Genomic DNA, 8,607 nt, shown 5'->3' with positions numbered 1-8,607 from the left:
CTCATTCTGCGGGCCTGGGTGGGGACTGAGATTTTGCACGGCTGACAAGTTCCAAGTGGTGCCGATGGTGCTGGGGGAGGATCACACTTTGAGACCCAGTGCTCTAGACCATCTGTCTCCCGAATGGCTCTCCTGATGGTGCCCCAAAGCTCGGACCAAGGGCAATTTGCAGAGTCCCCAAGTGCCTGTCTAGGCACCCTCTCCTTTGAGGGAATGGGGTGTGGCTGAAAGAACCACAAAGGGCAGTGTCGTGTCTTGTTCATCTTTGCAACAATTTGCCAAGCAGCTTCCATATTTGCTGACCCATGAAACCCACAGATATAAATGACACACCCCAATTTATAAGGAACCATTTTTGAAAAAAAAAAGGAACTTCCTTTTGTGATAACCATACTTAAAGTATTTTACTTTGTTCAGGTCATCGGGTGTTATGTGCAAGAATATTTTAAAGAAAACTACCAATAGGATGTGAATAGGAGCTGAAACGATGATCTTCATTGCCATGTTTTCTGTTTCTATGCTTCACCGGTAGAGGTGGTTCCACCCATCACTGGTGGATCTATCCACACAGACACAGATTTATATGTAGGTACAGATTTGGATACAGACGCAGGTGCGGGTTTAGATGAAGATGCAGAGGTGAGGCCCCTAAGGAGAAAGGACATGCTCCCTCCTGCTCCTCCCCAAAACGTGGGTGTGGTGAGGGGGCCAATTTGGACACAAGATGGCAGACAACAAGGTAGAAGGGGCCTGGGTGCCCGGACGACCTCCTGGAGTAGGACCACTGCTCCAGTCCCGGACAGTCTACTCCTGGGTCATCACAGGAGAGAGAAGTAACCTCCACTCTGACATGGCTCGAGTAGATCACGCACACATGCCCCCCAGCAGGTGACAAGCTCCTTGAGGATAGGGACAAACCTCCGCCTTTCGTACCAGAGCTCCCAGAACATAGCCTAGCAAGTCTCAGTGTTGGTTCTGCCCTTCACTGGCAGGTGTCCTGGGGCAAACGACCTTCCTGGCTGTTTCCTCGTCTATAAAACGGGACTAAGAAACGTTCTCACAAGATTGTCGTCGAGCTTAGTGAGATGCTATGTGTAACGCACTTAGCCCTGTGCTGGCACATAATGGGAGCTAAATCACTGGTGGTTATTATCAGCTATTAGTTTTCAGAAATCTGATCCTGTCCCCTCCCACCCTGTTTTATACCATTGTTCCCCATTTCCCGTGAGATAAAGTCTAAATTCGCTACCATGACTCATAAGACCCTCTATGCACCAATTCTGCCCACCTCCCTGGTCTCATCACTTGTACTTGGGACAATGCAGCCGGACAGAGCTGCTCTGGCCTCCCCTGGTCCTACTCTGGTCCAGGGAGCTGTCCTAAGGTCAGAGTGAAAGGCAAGCAATGTGCTAAGTCCAAATGACACTTGAAAATCTTTTAACCTGCCCAAAGGTACAGAGCCCAGTACCTACCACCTCTCAGTAAATGCAGAACGGTTTCCCTCCAGTGCGGAAACAAGTGGCTGTATCTTCAGCTCAGCATCAGAGTAGCTGCCTCGTGTCTAGGGGCCTCACTGGACCAAAAATACGTGTCTGTAATCACTGAAGTCACATTCAGAACGAAACGTTCATGCGGTGCTTCTTTACTGTACAGGCGGTCCTGTGACGTGCACTGTTCTACCTCTGAGCCTTCGCACATGCTGTTCCTTCCACTCCCAAATTCCTTTCCTGCTTCCTCCTCCACTTGGCCTGGCCAATCCTTATTCCTCTATGAGGTCTCTGTGCAGGTGCCACTTCCCGGAAGAAATATCCCTAACTACCTGCAGCCCCATGCCCCCCCCAAAACTTAGTCCCCTAAAACTCCCCTGCCCCGTGCAGCAGGCCTCCCACTGTATATCAGTGCAGGCCACCCATTGGATTTTACTACCCAGTCCTTCCTTCTTTCTTATTCATAATGCTCAGTCGCCAGCGCCTACCACACACAGAACTAGGTGCCCAGTCAATGCCTACGATGAATGGGCCCTCGAGTGAATGCTGGAAAAGGTCAGGAATGCCTCTGCTTCCATCATCTGGCATCCTGGGGAGGGCAGGAAGGGGACAGGGGCCACTGTGGGGGCCTCTCCTTCCCCATCGTCCTTCCAGACCCTTTCCCTGCCCAACAGGGCGCCACTGGCCTGTCCCACACCCTCTCTGCCGCCTGCCCAGTGACCTAATTATTGTTTTTTCTTCCAGCCCCGCGGAGGGGAAAACAGAAATTCCTGGTGGATGACACAGGCCCGGCGGCCGCCTGAGAGCCGAGCACGGGACCGGCTGGGCCGGCTTCGCCCGCCCTGAACCCGCCGCCCGCCCCGCCATTAGGGCCGCGGGAACCCGTCATCAGGCTAAGTACAGAGCGGGCGGCGGGGCGGGCGGCCGGGAAATTGCCGGTTCCCGCTGACCCGCGGGGCCTGCGGGCGCCCCGAGTCTGGGGGCTCGGGGCGGGCGGGCCGGGGGCTAGGGGAACCTGGGGGGTCACGAGCGGCCCGCGGTCCGTTCTCCTGTCATTACTCCGGGGCAGCCTTGCTGGGCAGGGGGCGGGGGGAAGGGTGGGGGGCGGTGCCAGGCGGGGGCGGGGGTGGGGCTGGAGGAATTCGGAGCGGCTCGGCCCGGGGTGTGGCTTGTGAGGCTCCGGGCCAGAGCCTGGTGGCCACACCTCGGGACAACCCCCTGCGAGGGCTCTGGGGGGCCGCAGGCATCCCTCCCCTTTTCTGGGCCCTGCCCCCACTCTTAGAAGGAGCACTGGGCTTGGAGACAGACCGCCAAGGAGTCAAAGGCCCCAATCCTGATGGACTGCTTATTCTGCCACTCCCCCTCGGGGGGGGGGGGGTCTTTGATGCTGGAGGGAGCCCCAGTTCCCCCATCCATGAAATGGGTTAACAACAGCTATGGAAGAAATGAGATGTGGGCGGGTCAGTCCTCTCCCCCACGCCTTGCAGATAATAGATGCTCCATTTTCTTTCACTTATTAGGGGAAAAGGCACCCAATCATGCATGCCTTCCACGAGCGAATATTGATTGCACAGCTACTACCTGCCCTGCCCCGTGTTAGGCCTTCGGGTTATAGTGATAAGTAAGACAGATAAAATCTCACATTCTTAGGGGAGATAAACAATAAAGAAATAAATAGACACGGCAGACAAGATAGTGCTTCAGAGGGTGATAGGTGTCATGGTGTAAAGGGAAGAGGCATGATGGGAGTTGGAGGGGTTGTTCTATTTTAGGCTCAGTGGTCCTAGAAAGAAAGTCTTCATGGTCAAATGCCCTTTGACCTGAGACCTGAGTGAAGTGTGGCAGTGAGCAAGGCGATTAATTATCTAGGGGAAGCCTCTTTGGATAAAGCACACAGCAGGTGCAAAGGCCCTGGCTCCTCACCCCCACCCCTTGCCAGCAGAAGGTAGTGTCTCAGGCTTCTGGGCTCCTGAAGGACAAGACTGCTCCTTTCCTGCACCAGTCGGCAGCTCTGGAGTCAGACAAACCTGAGTTTAAATTCTGGCCCTGTTACTCACTGGCTGTGTGAGTAACAGTCACCTTGCACGAGTCACTCGATCTTTCCGAGTGCTACATGTCATAAACCCAGAAGGCGTGGCCAAAAGAATGGTCTGTGGGATCCCTGAGAAGACCCCAGGGATGGGTGGATGGGTCTCCTTCTGAATTGGTGTGAAAAGCGGACTTACCCTTGCCCCGTCTTGGTGTCACGGGCAGACAAGTAGCAGAACAGTGAGCAGCTTGGACAGACTCTGGGCGATGGTTCCCAGCTAGCAGTCTGATGTTGGTAACCTGCATCTCAGAGCCCCGCGTAGAGAAAGAGAAGCAGTGGAACACAGCTCCCCATCCACCTGCCTGGACGGCCCAAGCCTCAGCCCAGGCAATCAGTGAGGCTCAGAGAGGAAACTTCCAGCAAGCCCCAGTCAGGGCAAAGCTGTAACACTGGCAAATTTCATATTTCATGTTATCTTATCTCTTCTCTCGGTTCTGTCTCCTTGCCTTCCTGGATAAATTTTCTCCTCCTTGGGAAAGGACAGGGGGTCAGCCACTTTACTCACACCTGAGAGAGGATTTCAGTCCTCAGAGATACTTCTGACACGCTACCTCATTTGACACATGGGGAATCTGAAGCCCAGAGAGGGCAGAACTTGGCCAGAAACACACAGCAGTCCTGGGATATGAGAATTCATGGCAGCGACCTCTGATTGAGGGCTGTTTCTTCACTGTACTTCATGGCCAACTTCCGCCCATCTTATAGAAGGAAGAAACTGAGGCCCAGAGCCATAACATGAATCAGCAAAGGCGTTCCAGGCCAGCAGGTAGCAGTGGGGAATGAAGAATGTCTTCTAGACAAGGGATGTGGGGGAGATAGGGACCTTTCTGGATCCTTCGTATCATTCCCATCCCCACCTGTTTTAAAGATGATCCCTGAACCCCCACAATGAAAAAGGCATTTGAGGAGGTCTGTGGCCATTGGCACCTGCTCCTCACCCAAGGATCCTAAATTCTCCTTATTCTGCACCCAGAAGGTGCCCAGATGCACACTGTTGTTGCCCTTGTCCATCTGGCTCGCGTGAGAACTTGCTTTGACGGTTGGGCCACGGCAGTGTCTGGAGGTCACCATGATCGGACTGGGTTCTGCCTCACCCTGCTCACGGGTTCTTGACCAATGCCCTGTTGGGAGCCTTATCTCAGAACTTGCACATCAGCCTCTGCGTCTGCACCCACAATACCCTCTCGGCCTGCGATTTTTGCCACTAGCTGCTCCACTAGTGGCTTCTCATTCATTCATTCATTCATTCATTCGCTAAGTATTTCCAGAGAGCCTTTTGGGTGCCGGGACTGTTCAGCACATTGAAGGTAGAGCAGAAAACAAGGTGGTGAGGCCTGGCTCTCTCATAGAGCTCACATTCTATGATGGAAGGCAGGCCCCAAAAAGCAAATATACACAAGCTGTTAGGTCAGATGGGAGCTAAGATAGAGTTTAAAAAAGGGGACAGCCTGTGATGGGGGCGCTCTCTTAGGTTGGGTGACTGAGCAGAGACCACAACCAAGGGGGGGATGCGCCATGCGGTCGTCCGGTTCTGAAAGAGGGAGCTGAGGTGGAAAGGCCGCGAAGCAGGGTATGCTTGGCATTTTCAGGAAAGAGCAAGGAATACCATGCGGCTGAGTGATGGGGAGGGAGAGGGAGGCAATGAGACTGGGGAGCAGAGGGGGTGGGCTGTGGCCGCCTTTGTGACTCCACAGTCGCCCCACTTATTCTGTGTCTGCCTCGGGGTGGAGCTGTGCCCTCCCAAGGCAGCCTGGACATCCCCAGCAGCCATTTACAAAGTAGCCCATCAGAGTCACCCTTTTCTCTCCCCTTCTATTTGGTTCCCTCCACCCTGGCACCTCCTTTACCTGTTCTAGAAAGCAGAACTGGAAAGATTGGCAGGAACGCTGACCTCTCCTGAAAAAGAATTTGGAGTCAGAACAACCTCCGGATTCCAGACCAGTCCTCACTACTTAGCAATTGCACGAGCTTGGATCAGCTGCTTAAATTCTCTGAACCTCCATCTCCCCATCTGTAAAATGGGACTCCATATACCTACCGTCTAAATAGCTGTGACAACAAGTATATGCCCACCCTCTGACCTAGCAGGCACACTCCTAGGTACATAGCCAAGGGAAATAAACGCATGTGTCCTAAAGGCACTAGGAGTTCCTAGGGGTTGGTCACAATAGCCCCAAATGGAATCAGCCCCAATGTCCCTCCGTAGAAGAGTGGCCGGAAAAGGTATGGTATCATTGTGCCCTGGCACATCCCACAACAACAATGTAAACCATCGATAGATGCCACAACGTGGATGAATCTGGCATTTCGTTGGGTGAGAGAAGCCAGGCGCAAAGAACGAGTACATGTTACTCCGTTAGTAAGTTCAGGAACAGGCGGAGCCAATCTTCAGTGAGAGAGGCTGGGATGGCAGTTACCCGTGCGGGATGCTGACTGCAAGGGAGCTTCAGGGAAACTTCTAGCATGGTGGAAGTGTTTTGCATCATGATCTGGTTGGTGTCCCACAGGTTTATGCGTATGGAAAAGTTCATTGAACTCGGGTTCCGTGAAGAATTTGAGGTCGGTGTGCGTGGTGCTATATGTATATTCTATTTCAATAAAAAGGTAAAAAGAAAAAAGTCCTATACCGCCTAGAGAGCCGGTGAAGGGCAAGAGAGCGAGAATGTAGTCATGCCTGTCTCAGGATAGGCGCCGGGGAACATTCCCTACTTCCCCAGTGCTTTCTGCAGGACAAGGAATGCCCTCTGGTGCCCAGGTCCCTGCCTCGTCTGTCCTACCAGGGACCAAACGTCCCTTAGGGCCGGATGATGCTGTGGGGTACAGCTGAGAAACAAAATGGGATTGCAATTCTTTTTGCTTTTTGCCTTTTAGTTTGTTTTTTTCTGTTGCTTTGCTTCACGACGAGAAAACGATAGTCTTTATCGTTATGGAATGTGGCAACTAGCTGCAGGTCAGGTCCCCAGGTTTATTGTGTGGTAGAGACTCGGAGTGAGAAATGCTCGGCTTTCCAGGCCTGGAGCCTGTGACACAGCATTGAGAGCTCCCCCCTCCCTTTGAGATGAGCAAGAGTCCCCAGAGCAGGGCACGAGGACACCAGGGCCACCCTGCAAGGTAGTGGCAGGGCCCCAGCCCCCTATATCCCATTCACCCACATCCAAGTGCCCCCAGGATCAACTGGCTGGGGACGGCTACCCCACTCCCACCCTTCCACCCTGCGCCAAGCCCAGAGAGGGCAATTGACTTCTCCAAAGCCACACAGGAAGTCTGCAGCCGAGCCAGGCAAGCAGAGACAAGGACGGGAGGCTGAACGCCTGGGCCACCTGCGCCACCAGCCAAGCTTCCCTCTCATGCTCATGGGGACCGGGCTCCTCCTGAGCAAAAGCTAGGAGCGGCCTCTTGTGTGACCTCCTGCTCTGAAGAGGAAGGACTCTGTATTATTAATGGGGAAGTACTTTTGTTATCAGCTTGGCATGGAGTGGGTACTGTGAACCCCATCTGCCAGGTACTGTGCCGGGTACTGTGAACCCCATCACCTGATCCTCCCCAGGGCAGGGCCTCCATAGGACTGGAGACTCCTTGCTCATGGGCGCCTCGGGTCTCCACTCTCCTGCCCTTCAACATCGAGTCTCACCTCAGGACCCCAATACCCCTAAGGCTGCCTAGGTGCCCCCTTATACACCTCCTACTCCAGGCCAGGCTCCATTGTAGGCCTGGGGTGCAGGCCCACATCAGGTCAGCGTGGGGTGGATCTTCCTGTACCCTCTTTCTGGAAGCTCCTATGGTCACGAGCCATGTCTTTACTCCTGTGCCCCCTACACCCATCATACAGCCTGTCATAGAGTGGACTTTTGTGACATGAAAGAGATGACCCAGGATGTCATTTGAAGGGCTCTAGGAAGAGATTCCAGTGCCCCCCCCCAACCCCATCCCCCCTATATCCCCAGGAGCCACAGTCTGGAATTCCATTGAGAGAGTCACATTCCTTGACATTCTCTTCATGGGAATAAATCAGAGAGGATTAATTTATTCTGTTCTTGGGCCCAGAGGCCTTAGGAACTTTCGAGAGTCAGACTGAAGATATGAGTGGGGAGGGGTCTGCCAGCCTGTTCCTCAGCCTCTGGCAGGAAGGCTGAGACCCCAGAGAGGGGCTGACCTCTGGAGACAGGCTTGGGCTACAGGGGCCCTTGGGGCCGGCGGGAACAGCGGGGCCTGTCTGGGAGGAAGCCTCTGACAGACGCTTTATCAGGCCCTGTCGCCTGCGTTATCTGCGGCTTCTCAGCAAAGAAGGAGCCACAGTCCTCAGCTGTGCTCAGACCACTCCAGGCCTGGAACAAAGCAGCCGAGTCAGCTGGCGGCCCCATGGCTCCACAGGCCTGGCGGCCCCATGGGCTCCACAGGCCTGCGGCCCACGTGGGGCATTCAAGGGGGTGGCTGGCCCAGCCTGGCGACGGCTCGTCTGCTGGGACTCCCCCGCCGAGTGCCTGCCTCACAGGGACCACCTCTCTAGGGCCTTTCTGCAGAATGCGGATGGGGCACGGGGTCACCCCAGCCCCTCCAGGGCCCAGCTGAAATGTCAGCCACAAAGGACGGGACACAGAGGGGCCTGTCTGGGAACAAGGGCCAAGTGTTGGCGTGGGATGATGGCCGGGGCCGGGCTGGTCAAATGTTTACTTGGAATGGTTCAAGTGGGCACCCTCAGGCCATGGGGGCAGCTGGCGCCTGGCATGGGCCCCCTTTACCCACCCGCACGGGGTGCTGTGAGGATTCAGACCATCTCAGATGGGCCCAAATCCAAAAACACCCAGAGGGGCTGCTAGTCTAGACCTTGGCATGGTCACTCTCTCCCAGTCCCTGCCCACTGCTGGGGAGAGAAGAAGCTGGGAGGGTGGGTTCAGCCTGTTGTTCCAGAAGCACCTGCCTCTCTGGCCTCTGGTGACACTGCCATGAACGGTTGGGCAGGTTGTGCACTACAAAAGGACACTTTGCCACTGAAGAAAGCAGACCTGAAATCCTCGCAACTGGCCAAGGGGT

At 54.6% G+C, this 8,607-nt stretch overlaps 1 long non-coding RNA gene across 1 annotated transcript; it reads right to left on the bottom strand.

Annotated features, from left to right (window-relative positions):
• Positions 1-4,979: 4,979 nt before the first annotated feature.
• On the bottom strand, positions 4,980-8,425 carry LOC123582842. The gene is made up of 2 exons (XR_006704608.1): positions 7,256-8,425; positions 4,980-6,164 (listed from the first exon to the last, which is right to left on the bottom strand). It is a non-coding gene; the product is annotated as an uncharacterized LOC123582842 (long non-coding RNA).
• Between the last annotated feature and the right edge of the window lie 182 nt (positions 8,426-8,607).

This window comes from Leopardus geoffroyi, chromosome B3 (genome assembly GCF_018350155.1).
Source record: "Leopardus geoffroyi isolate Oge1 chromosome B3, O.geoffroyi_Oge1_pat1.0, whole genome shotgun sequence".
NCBI classification, from domain to species: Eukaryota; Metazoa; Chordata; class Mammalia; order Carnivora; family Felidae; genus Leopardus; species Leopardus geoffroyi.
The sequence above is the reverse complement of the archived record's forward strand: the minus strand, read 5'-3'. Positions and strand labels throughout refer to the sequence as shown.